The following is a 12,948-nucleotide window of genomic DNA, read 5'->3' as shown; positions in this document are numbered from 1 at the left end:
AGCATTTTCCCTCTCATTCCCTTCCCTGCACCATATCCCACACATCATCTGCTGATTATACTGTTCTGAGCAACATGAGCAACGTACGGTACAAAAAAAGTGGACTGCTTTCATATAACGTCTGCCCACCTTGTCCTGCTGTCACTGTAAAGATAAGATTGAGGGACCAGTGTGGCCTCGGAAACCAAGATATAACAACCAGTGTTCCCGCTAAGGTGCGTTGGCCTGCGCGCGCGCACAAAATATTACATCGCAGCGCAAAGTTTCTCTTCACAGCGCACACACGCGTCGCAAAGGTAAGGGGAGGTAAGGTAAGGGGACGCATTGGGGGGATTGCACTTCCCCACAATTGCCATGCTTCGGTTCCTCTTCTTCCTTCCTTCCTCCCCCCTCCCCCCGCGGGACCCTGCGGCACCATCAACTCTTACTCCCTCTAATGTCGGCCCTGCAGCTCCAGACTTCCTCGCACCTTCTCCCCTCCCCCTTTGGATCGCTATTATTTTAAATGTTATAGCCGCGGAGCTGTATCCATCAGTGGAGATGTCTAACCTCGGCCTGCCCCGGAACTCTTACTGCAGCAGACGCCCGTCTAGGCAGGAACAGGAAGTCACTGTTGCAGTAAGAGTTCCGGGGCAGGCCGAGGTTAGACATCTCCACTGATGGATACAGCTCCGCGGCTATAACATTTAAAATAATAGCGATCCAAAGGGGGAGGGGAGAAGGTGCGAGGAAGTCTGGAGCTGCAGGGCCGACATTAGAGGGAGTAAGAGTTGATGGTGCCGCAGGGTCCCGCGGGGGGGGGGGAGGAAGGAAGGAAGAAGAGGAACCGAAGCATGGCAATTGTGGGGAAGTGCAGAGCTGCAGGGAAGAGTGTTGCGGTACCCAGCTGGAGGGAGAAGGAAGATGAGGGAGGGAATTAAAGGAGATGCCAGGGCTTGGAGCGTAGGAGGAAGGTATGCCAGTCTAAGGGAAAAGGAAGGGGGAGATGTGAGAGCATGGAGGGGGAGCGAAAGATGGAAGAAAAGGAAAGGAGAGAGATGCCAGAGAATCAGGGAAGGGGAGATACCAGACTATGAGGAGAGGTGTGGGAGAGGGAAGGCGAGGAGAGAGATGCCAGACCAATGGGGTGAAAGGAGAGATGAAGGGGGAGGCATACAGTTTCTGGAAGGGGCATAGAAGGAGAGAAGATGCCATATAGGGGAAGAGAGACGGCAGACAGTGAATGGAAGGAAGAGAGTTACAAGAAGATGAGGAAAGGAGAAACCACAGAAGACAAAGGTAGAAAAAAATTTCTATTTATTTATTGCTTTAGGAGACATGTGTCACTGTTTCTGTGAAGCATTGTATGCAGAGTCCAGCTTCTTGCTGGTTCAATTTAACCTTTGTCTATGTATTTTTATTTTATCCCCCCTTTTACAAAACTGTGAAGCGTTTTTAGCACCAGCCTTGGTGGTAGCAGCTCTGATGCTCAGAATTTTATGAGCATCAGAGCTGTTACCTCCGTAGCTAAAATCCACACTACAGTTTTGTAAAAGAGGGAGGGGTTAGTTTGTGATTACATATTCCTTACTAGGCGAAGGTGTTTTCTGTGTTCTGTGTGTTCGAAAGACATGGTTTTCTGTTAGGATTGACGGTGTAGGATTGATCTGTGCTGGTCTGGCTTGTTTAGTTTTACAATGGGTGTATTGATGTACTGCTCACTGCAATATGTAAGATGCTGCCTTTTCCTAGGTACTCATGTGTGACGTGTGGTTTGTTACTAAAAATCATGTTTTTCTTACAGATGGGGGGGGGTGCCAAAAAATGATGGGCCCCGGATGTTACATATGCTAGGTACGCCACTGTATGTAAAGATACCAGAAAGCTGGCGTAGCAAAAACTTCTAAGTTTTGAGTATTTAACCCTCCCACAATCTCACGGGCACTCGTTTCAAGTTTATTGAGATTTTGATTTAAACGCAATATCAAATATTTTCAATGCATATAACAAAAATAAATTTGGGGAAATAAATAAAACCATTTGAACCAGTGTTCCCGCTAAGCTGCGCTGGCGTGCGCTGGCGCACAAAATATTACATCGCAGCGCACACGTTTCTCGTCACAGCGCACGATCGGAAGAGGCGTACGGCAGATGGCAGGGCGGCGAGAGGAGAATCGGGCGAGTTGGCTCATAACTTGCTGGCGCCCGATATTTTTGGCTCACGGTGAAAAAAGTTTGCTCACAACACCCGCCCGCTTAGAGGGAACACTGATAACAACATCTAGGAGTGAAACTACATTAAGTAAGTGCATGCATTTTACTCAGACAAGAAAGAAAATCCAGCGGTTACAATGCTGCTAGAAAACCTATTGTTCTTTTTCAGAATAACAGCAATAGGTAGAAATATATCGGAGTAAGCCTGAATTGCTGCTTTAAGAACTACCAGGTTGGTATATAAATCTCACAGTTGGCATTGGTTAAAAAGTTGACTATAGCACTGCTATCCAGATAGTGAGCAATACTAAATATCCGTAAAGAGGGCGGGGGGAGTACAGGCAGTCCCCGAGTTACAGATGCCCGATTTTACGACTCGTACTTAAGAACGCAGTTGCGGCTTCATTTGATTTCACAGAGCAGTATTCCAGTCTCCTGTAGCAGATTCAGGAAGGATGCATGACCACATTAAGAACAGTGTGTGGTTGTGCATGCTGTACCTTAGAGGGAATACCGGTAGGGACCATTGGCCCTTTTGTCAGCTGGGAGCAGAGGTAAGCAGCAAGAATCTTAAAATCTACATGTTCTGAGTTACATACAACTCTGACTTAAGAACAGTTCTAAAAATGTAGCTCATTCTTAACCCGGGGACTGCCTGTGCTTCTGTTATTTTGAGCCACAACAACACACTCCTAATTTGCCAAACAATCCTAAACTAGAAAAAACAAGGAAGGCAACCAAGTCACATCAAGGTCTGTGAGGGGGAAGCTCAAAGTGTCTAACTTGGCTCACAACTTACAAACCAAATATAATGTAATATGTCAAAGAACATGTCACATTATATGATGTTATAGGGTGTTCTCAGTGTGAACCCTCAGTGATAGGAGCTCAGCTCCGACACTTCACTTCTGGGTCAAGGCCATAAGCCTCCACCCGCACACCATCATCGAGCGCCCTGTGTGTGTAGAAATCAAACCAATCAACAATCAAAGTGAGTAAATGAAACTCAACACAAACAACCTGAGCGACCCCCACACAAACCCTGCCAGCCAAACCCCCTCAAAAAACTCACACAAAATCACAAACAAAGTCAAAAACCATACCAAAAAGTGAAAATCATATCCAAAAGAAACAATACTTATCCAAAACTGTCACACAATGGAAAAACCGCGCCAGGAGGAAAGGTTCAACCGCGCTGGTTTCGGGAGGAGCCCTTCTTCAGGAACCTGGCCTCCAACAGAACACAAGCAGAGAGGAAGGCTGGAGGGCGGGGTGCCCGGGAGGGAGAGCACACCGGCTAAAACAGATCCACAGGTGACATCATGCACGAACCAACCAATCATACAGTGCCAGCACTCAACACAATCAGCACCACAGAAAAAAGAAGAAGGAGAAGGGGGAGGGAAAAGGGGAGGGAAAAAGAAACACCCACCAATAGGAACACCGCAATCAAAAAGAGTCCCCCCCACACACACACGCAAGCACACCACACACTGCATCCAAAATCCACTATCCAGAAGGAGCCAAAAACCCTATTAAACAATGGTATTCAGACCTTGATGTGACTCTGTTATTTTGAGAGCAGCGACATTTATACCATTATCCAGATGGCTTGTCAGATAAAGTTAGAACAGCAATTTTTGGCCTAACTTTTGTCAGATATTTATCTGGATAGTGGTCTTCATATTGGTGCTCTCCAAACAGCTTGTCACTCTGCCCCGCACACCACCACCCTGGCATTGAGGCAGCCTGTAAGGAAATTCGGAAGCACTATCCATGGGGGCAAATTATGTAACCCGTCCTCCCCAACAAGCTCAGAATGGGTAGACATACTCACTCACGCCATATCCATGGCAAACATGAAAATTTTGCCCTAACTGCAGCATTTTAGCATGTAAATGACACCATTCATGCCACTGTACCGGGCCATGGTGCGCCCTCACCTGGAATACTGCATCCAGCACTGGTTGCCATACATGAAGAAGGACACGGTACTACTCAAAAGGATCCAGAGAAGAGCGACTAAAATGGTTAAGGGGCTGGAGGAGTTGCCGTACAGCAAAAGATTAGAGAAACTGGGCCTCTTCTCCCTCAAACAGAGGAGATTGAGAGGGGGGGACATTATTGAAACATTCAAGGTACTTAAGGGAATAGACTTAGTAGATAAGGGCAGGTTGTTCATCCTTTCCAAGGTAGGGAGAACGAGAGGGCACTCTCTAAAGTTGAAAGGGGATAGATTCCATCCAACGTAAGAAAGTTCTTCTTCACCCAGAGAGTGGTAGAAAACTCGAACGCTCTTCCGGAGACAATCATAAGGGAAAACACCCTCCAGGGACTCAAGACAAAGTTAGACAAGTTCCTGCTGAACCAGAACGTGCGCAGATAGGGCTACTCTCAGTTAGGGTGCTGGTCTTTGACCAGAAGGCCGCCGCGTGAGCGGACTGCTGGGCACGATGGACCACTGGTCTGATCCAGCAGCGGCAATTCTTATGTTCTAAGCATGCGATTGTTTCACACGTCCATGCCCTGTACATGTACATTCCCATTTAAATGCTCCCTTCTAGTTATGCACTATCTCCCACTTCTGACTACGGAGGCCAATATTTGGGCACTGATCAAAGAGGCGTGCCTGACGAAATTGGCTAATGAGCCAATTAGTGACAATAATTGGGTGCTAATTGGCACCGATTTGAATTTGCGCATATTTTTATGTGCACAGCCCAAAAGGGGACATGGTCACTGAGTGGGGGAGGGGCTGTGCAATGGTGGGTCAGGGGCATTCCTAAAAATGTTCATGCAGTGTTATAGAATACCAGGGATGTGCGGCCAAATTAGGTGCTGCAAATTACACCTGGCTTAGGTTTATATACCGGGTCATCTCCTGAACTAGGGGCTCTGACACTAGTCCTGGCACTGAAATCAGCCCTTAATGCTATTTCTATAATGGGTGCTCATCTTTGAGTGCCCATTATAGGACAGTATTGAGCTCCAATTTTTAAGTATCACGGACCGATTTCTAGCCCTATGCAACTTGCGTATTCACATAGCACTTAGGAATGCTACACTGACATGCACAACTGCTAATGTCCTATAATCCTAGGGTAAATCTGCTGCTGCTTGCGTTTCAGCCCTAAGACGATAGAATCAGGGAGATGGTGGCACTGAATACCCAAAAGATAGCAAGCTACTGTTATCCAAATAAGTGGCTTTGCATATCAGGCCCTCTATTACTTCCGAAAGTGTGGCTGTTATCATCCCTATATCAGTGCTCCTGTTTTCAAGATATATAAGCAGTTCGTGTTGAAAGACTTGCCCCACCTAATGGTAATCGGAAAAATAAAGATGAACGATGTTCCCCTTGCTACTCATACCAGAACAGTGTAGATAATACTCCAAATAATATTTTATCCCCACCTTTGTAAAGGAGATAATTTGAGTCAAGGCGTTCTGATGCTGATATAAAGCAAGAGACAGCAGGTGAAGGAATTTGAACATGTTGCAAGAAGCCCAAGATGCAAATTCTCTATTTAATTGTTGCCATTTTGTGAATACTGTGATTATTAAGATCACCGATAAACTCGGATAGAAAATCATGGCTAGGTATGACAGACGATAAATCACAACGCTTCTTTTCAATGAAGAACATGTCTCCTGAACAGCTTGTTACAGACATCATATATCACACGTCTGTCAAACAAGTCTCATTTTGACAACAGTGGTCAATAAGGGAAAAAAAAAAAAATAGAGAGCAGCACAGTGATCTGGCATTAAATGATGAAGAGACAACATAAGTTATTCCAGTGCTTAACCATTCTTAAGTCAGGCATCGTGTGAGTCTTCTATGGAAAAGGACTGCATAATTATATAATTAAACAGGTTAAAATGTTGCGTGAGATGCCATAGCCCAGGGGTAGGCAATTCCTGCCCTCGAGAGCCGGAGCCAGGTCAGGTTTTCAGGATATCCACAATAAATATGCATGAGATAGATTTGAATCTCAAGGAGGCAGTGCACGCAAATCCATCTCGTATATATTCATTGTGGATATCCTGAAAACCTGACCTAGCTCTTGAGGACCTGAATTGCCTGCCCCTGCCATAGCCCATATCATCATCTAGGAAAGGATGAGAGAAAAAGAGAGAGCTGAAACTGATGCCTGCGGGAAGCAAAGCGGCCTCAGAAAAGAAAATTTGTTCTGCTTTAGCGCTAGGGATGGGCAGCGAAAACAAATTTTCATTTCCAGGAATATTTCATTCACGTTCGGGTTTTTTTGGGGTTTTTTTTCACTTACCATTTTTTCATCATAGGAGCAAAATCATTGAGGCACACTCCCCCCCCCCCAAAAAAATCTGTACTATGGTGCCTTAAGTTATGCATGCAAATCGATGTGCACAATTTAATTGTTTGAGAGGCCTAATCGGTGCCGATAATTGACAAATAACACCTCATAATTGATGCTAATTGGCACTAATTAGAAGTTATGTGCATAACTTGGGGCGTGCTATAAAGTGCTGCAAGCCAGTTCTAGTGCATGAATCTGATAAGGGGGCATAACCAGGGGAGGAGCATGGGCAGATCATGGGCACTCCGAAAAGTTAAGTGAACTGTTGTAGAATACGCCTGATCTATGCACAAGTTAGGTGATAATAACCAATAATAACTTTATTTTTGTATACCGCAATACCACAAGCTGTTCAGAGCGGTTTACAGAGAAAGAGACTGTATACAGTAGCGCTGCCCGATTAAGGAAAAAAAAATTCGATTAAGCCTATTGAATCGATTTTTCGATTCGATTCGATTTTCCTGCCCAATTGGGTGTTTTTTTTTCCAAACATCCTGGTGGGTTTATTTTATAGCCTCTTCACCTTCTTTGCCCTCTCCTACCTACATCCTACCTCTGCTCTGATGTCAGGGGCAGGATCGCGGCAGAGAGAACGTGCCGCTGAGGACCACGGGCAGCTGCAGGGATCACTATAACACCAGCGAGCCTGCAAGCTGCCCTATTAGCCTAAAGAGGTAAGAGCGGGGGAGGCAAGAGCGGGCAAGCTGGGGGAGGCCTTTCTGACCGACCCTCCCCCTTCAAGCAGGAGCAGCAGCGGATGGCCAGCAAGAGGCAGCGCTGCAGCTCCTGCTTTAGGAAGGCACGGGGGAAGGCCATTGAATCGGGAGGCCGATATTTTTTTAAAAATTGAATCGATTCGAATCGTGAATCGGGCAGCACTAGTATACAGACAGTGATGTTACAAAAAAAGACTTTCGAAGTACATTAGTCAGCCAAGAGTAGTCAGGATTTATCCGGAAGCATTTCAAAGATACAGCATGACAGGAAAGGAGTCAGAGAAATTTATCAAAGAGATAGGTTTCACTGATTTCCTGAAGGTTTGGTAGGAGGGTGCATTAGAAATGAAGTTGGTTAAATATTTATTCCATTTGCCTGCTTGGAATGATAGTGATCTATCAAGGAATCTCTTGTAGATACAGCCCTTCAAGGATGGAAAAGCAAATAGGTAGGCACTACGTGTGCAAGTGGTGCCTGGAAATTCAGAACGGTGCGACAGGTAGACTGGGGATGAACCTGTTATGGTTTTGAAGCAGGTGTTTGGGCCTGATTTTCCCTGGCCTATTAAAATGGTTGTGCCTAGAAGTTATGATGCGCACCGGCGCTTTGTGTGATTCCATACAGTACGTGCACCATTTATAGAATCACGCTAAGTACCGTTCTAGTCAGCACTGATTTTTAGAGCACCATATATGGAATGTGGCCCACTGTGTACAAACAGGCCACACTCTTTCTGAGGCAGTGCGCACTAAGCACACGTGCAGTGGTTTTGCACACGTGCAGTGGTTTCACACACACAATGGGAGTGCCCCTTTTACAAACAGTGCACACAGTTATTGGTAAACAATAAACCATTAATTGTCATTGCTTTTTTTCTGCTCTTTTTCATCTTACATAGGATATGTCATTTGACATCTCTCCTTTTTTTTTTTATTTTTTAGTTCAATAATTTTTATTGAGTATTTTGAAAAATACAGGGAGCATTTCAAATACATAAAAACAAAATAAAGCTTTGTGTATAAAGAATCTGCAAATATATATTTAACTGTAGAGGACCATAGCAGTAAGAAAAGCTCCAAGTATTGGAACTGCTTGTGAAGACTATATGAGAAAAAGATGAGGGAGAACAGAAATAGAAATTAAAAGAGAAAGGAAAGAAAGAAGAAAAGAGAAGAAAAGGAAGGGAAGACAGGAGTGTCTACGAAGCAGAGTGTACATAGGAATCCAGGAATGACCATGGTGATTTTTTGCTCTTCAAATTCATGGAGGTTCGGAGTGTAATTTTATTCTCATATGCATTGGATTCAAATCTATGATACATACACAGAGAGTTCCACCAAAAAGTATAGTCTAGTAGCGAAGATGATTTCCAATTTTTCAGAATGTGCATGAGAGCAGTCACAAACATGGTATCGAGGAGCTTAGGAGGACAGTTTGATTGTGCGAAACACATCTCTCCTATCTCTGCAAATGAATGCCAATCCCTATTTAGTGCTCGTGCTTGATGGCACAGCTGTACAACCAACATTAACAGATACTCTCAGATAGTACGGATCCAGGTTTCTCTTTGCCCGTGACGATTTAAATTTTGCAGAGCCCTGTTTAGGATCTGTGTGTTCCAGCACGTCTCCTAAATTTCAAGTATTAATTCCGAGAAGAACTGGCACGCAGTGACTATGCTTTCTGGTAAGCATGGTCTTTGTTTCACCAAGGGCTCAGCGCTGAGCATTCACCAGCGATGTGTCCATAACACAATTAGAAGGAATTGTTTACTAAAGTAATATAGAGAGGTCTGGGATGAGATGTGGGTCTTGCTCGATGCTGCAGTGCTTATACCAACAGCAGAATGGAAACTTAATACGATTAACTTAGATGAACCAACAGCCGCAATCTTGTTAACCTGTGAGCTAAGTGCATTTCATGAAAAGCTTTCTACTGAAAGAGGCCATTTGGTTATTTTAGAGCTTGCCAGGGCTGTAGAAAACTGATAGGGCGAAATATATTGATAATTGTTTCACTGGGGGGGGGGGGGGGAAATTCAGCTTTTAATTGTCGATTCCCTTTGAAAGGCAGCCTTTTTAAACAAACTCATAATTAAACCAATGTATGCACTTTGTGATTGGGAAAGGAGTTTGCCTGGGAAATGAAAAGCACTAGCGTCTTTTCCAGACATGTAACTCCAGTAAACTGGGCTGTTTTAATACTCCTGTAAACTGCCTTGAGTGTCTTTTGGAAAGGAAGATAAATAATCGGACAAATAGCCTTAAGCCTGCTAAGGGTGAGAGTTAGGAACCTAGATTAAAGAATCAATGTTCGTTTTTGCACTTCAAAATGTGTTCCTGTTATCTAGGGGACCTATTTACTAATGTGAGGTGAATAGAAATAATGTAATGTAATTTATTTCTTATATACCGCTACATCCGTTAGGTTCTAAGCGGTTTGAAGAAAGTATACATTAAGATTATAAATGAGAAGTAAGAAGGTACTTAAAAAATTCCCTTACTGTCCCGAAGGCTCACAATCTAACTAAAGTACCTGGAAATTAATAAAGAAGAGAAAATAAAGATGGTTGAAAAAAGAAAAATTCTAAGTGAATTTATAGGATGGAAATTAAACTGACAGTGAAGAACTGTATAAAAAATACATATGGAATGCAGTTAGATAATATGTGTTAATGCATTAATATAGCTTAATATAACTAGATCTTAAGGAGGGTAATCCAGCCATGCTGCTTAGATACTTGTGAAACATTAAAAAATGAAAAAAAAAAAATTGGATTTCATTACAAGAGGTTGGGTCAGTTACACATTCAATAGAGTTGCTAGTACAGGTAGATCTGTACAGTTATTAATACAGTTAAGTCATAGTTACAAATACATAGTTCACATGGGTCATTGTTGGCTCATTGTTTAGAAATGGGCTTTTACAATTACCATTTCAGTTACTTCAGGGTTGGCTCTTTGCCTTGGTATAGAAATGCGCTTAAGAGTTTTCTGAACCTCAGTGCTCACAAGATCATAGTACAAGTGGTAGTTGGTCCCATCATTTTGCTAATTGATATTGGATGGATAAGGTAATTTATGTTGTTGCATGCTGAGAATTTTAAGTGGAAAGGATTGCTGGTGGAATATATGTTGGAGGTACCCTGGTGTAGGATGGCCAGTTCTGATAGGTAGTTGAGGGCATTGCCTATCAAGATCTTAAAGGCAGTGATACCTAATTTAAACTTGATCCTTGCAGTTATGTAGTTTCATACAGTAGGGCTGTAGGTATTCTGATTTCCATAGTCTGTATATGAATCTTACTGCTGCATTTTGAACTAGTTGGAGACGTGATAGCAATGTTTACAAGCAAAGAACCAGTGTTACATTACAGTCAGTGGCGTACCTAGGGTATGTGGCACCCGGGGCCCATCATTTTTTGACACCCCCCCCCCCATGTAAAAAAATATTTTTTGTAATGACCATGAAACGGAATAAATGGTCAGAATAGAAACAGGCAGTGAAAATTTTCTTATATTCCAAACATAACATAACATAACATAAATTATGTCTGAATTGTCATGACATCAGAAGTACATATGGAGTAGTTGCAGGTGATGCTTGGGACAGTTCTGATTGTGTTAGTTCGGTTTTATGTGTTTTTTGAATAGAAGGGTTTTTATTTCTTTTTGAAGGTTTTGCAGTCTGTGGGCGATGTCAATTGGTTGTAGAGTTGGGGGTCGAGTGTTGCAGCTCGAATGGCTAGGAGGTTGTCGAACAGTTTTTTTCTTTTGACGTTTTTGGTTGGAGGGTGTGTGAATGGTGCGTGAGTTCTCCTATGTCTGTTTGAAGTGGATTGAATTATTTAGCTGAAGAAATTAGTTACCCCCTCATCCCACACACATTAATTCTCTTCCATTTTTGTTCCCATTATAAAAAACACTGATAAGTTCCCAGAAAAAAAATACATTAAAATAAGAAGTGAAAACAAAGGCCCCTACAGATGAGAACATAACATAAGAATAGCCTAACTGGGTCAGACCAATGGTCCATCATGCCCAGTAGCCCATTCTCATGGTAGCCAATCCAGGACACTAATACCTGGTCAAAACCCAAAGAGTAGCAACATTCCATGCTACCGATCCAGGGCAAGCAAACTCTTCCCCCATGTCTTAATAACAGATTATGGACTTTTCCTCCAGGAATTTGTCCAAATCTTTCTTAAAACCAGCTACACTATCTGCTTTTACCATAACTTCTGGCCACTTCATTTTTAAGTTTAGATCTTTCCTTTCAAACAGAGGCCTTGCTAGATGTCAAATACAGCACAAGGTAACTTCACATGGACTTAGCTGTGCAGGAAATGTGAATCTCCTCATACACCCACCATATAGTGCAAAAATGTGCAAAGGTCTGTTTTTTTCTTTCGATCACTACATAGCCTAATGCCACACAAGCAGCGCTGTTACAAACATATTCTGTAGGTCAATGCTAAGGATAACAAAGTTTCCTTCCTTGGACCAGAAGGAGATATTGATAAACCACTGGAAGAGATCCCAAAACAACACCCAAAGACCCACTCAGTGTGTGAACCAGTTGAGTGGAGTGGACTAACTGGGGGGTGGAAATGGGCCCGGAGTTTGCTCAGCAGAATTTCCCAGACCACCTCTTCCTCTCAACACATTGACACGCTGCCACCATCACCACTAGGAACACCTCACTGGGTAGGCCAGCTATGCTATAAACTTTATAAAACACATTATTATATTTTCTTATAAAGCACATATTTTAACTGAACTCTCTGACATCCTCAGCCTTTCCATTCACAAAAATAGAAGGAAGAAAAGTTCCCATTTCCTGCTGTCTCATGTCCCCGGCCTATACAATATTTTTTTTCTGCAGACCCTTCAAAAGTCTGACCAAATCCTCGTTTCACTTGCATTATAAAGTACTGAGGATGCCATCTCTCCCCAATCCCAGGTCCTAAAGTCTAAGATAGTAGCGCAAACTAATGCTGCCAGATTCAGGAAAAAAAATTTCGATTCGATTCAGCCTATTGAATTGGTTTTTCAATTTGATTTTCCTGCCCAGTTGGGTGATTTTTTTCAAAACTCCTGGTGGGTTTTATAGCTTTTTCACCCCCTTTGGCTTCTCCTAACCACACTGGCGCTGTGGACTTTTCCTCTCTCTGTTAAATCCTAGCTCATGTTTGCAGTCCAACACCAGCTCTAGCAGGATACACATTTCAAATCTGACATATTATAATCACAAAACAGAAAATAAAATTAATTTTTCTACCTTTTGTTGTCTGGTTATATTTCAAATCTTGTTGGTCCAAGGCTCTGGTTTTCTTCTAATAACTTGCTTGCCAGGGTCTCCTTCTTTCTGCATGCTAACCATCCATCTGCCAACTCTGTCCTCCCTTTCCATTTCCCTTCCCTTCCCAGGAAGTCTGGTATCTTTCCTTTTTTTCATCTCCCTCCACAGATCCACCTTTTCTTAACTACCCTTTCATCCGGCATCTCTCCCTCCTTCCCCACCACCCCAGAGTCCACCATCTCTCCCTTTCTTTTCCCAATTACCCTCCTATCCAGTATCTCTATCCCTCCTCCACACCATCCCTTGTGTCCAATTTCTCTCCCTTTCTGTTCCTTCCCTCCCTAAATCCCATGGTCCATCATCTCTCTCCCTCTCCTCTATTTTCAGACCCATTATTT

This window comes from Geotrypetes seraphini, chromosome 3 (assembly GCF_902459505.1).
Source record: "Geotrypetes seraphini chromosome 3, aGeoSer1.1, whole genome shotgun sequence".
NCBI lineage: Eukaryota > Metazoa > Chordata > Amphibia > Gymnophiona > Dermophiidae > Geotrypetes > Geotrypetes seraphini.
Note: the sequence above shows the minus strand (reverse complement) of the source record.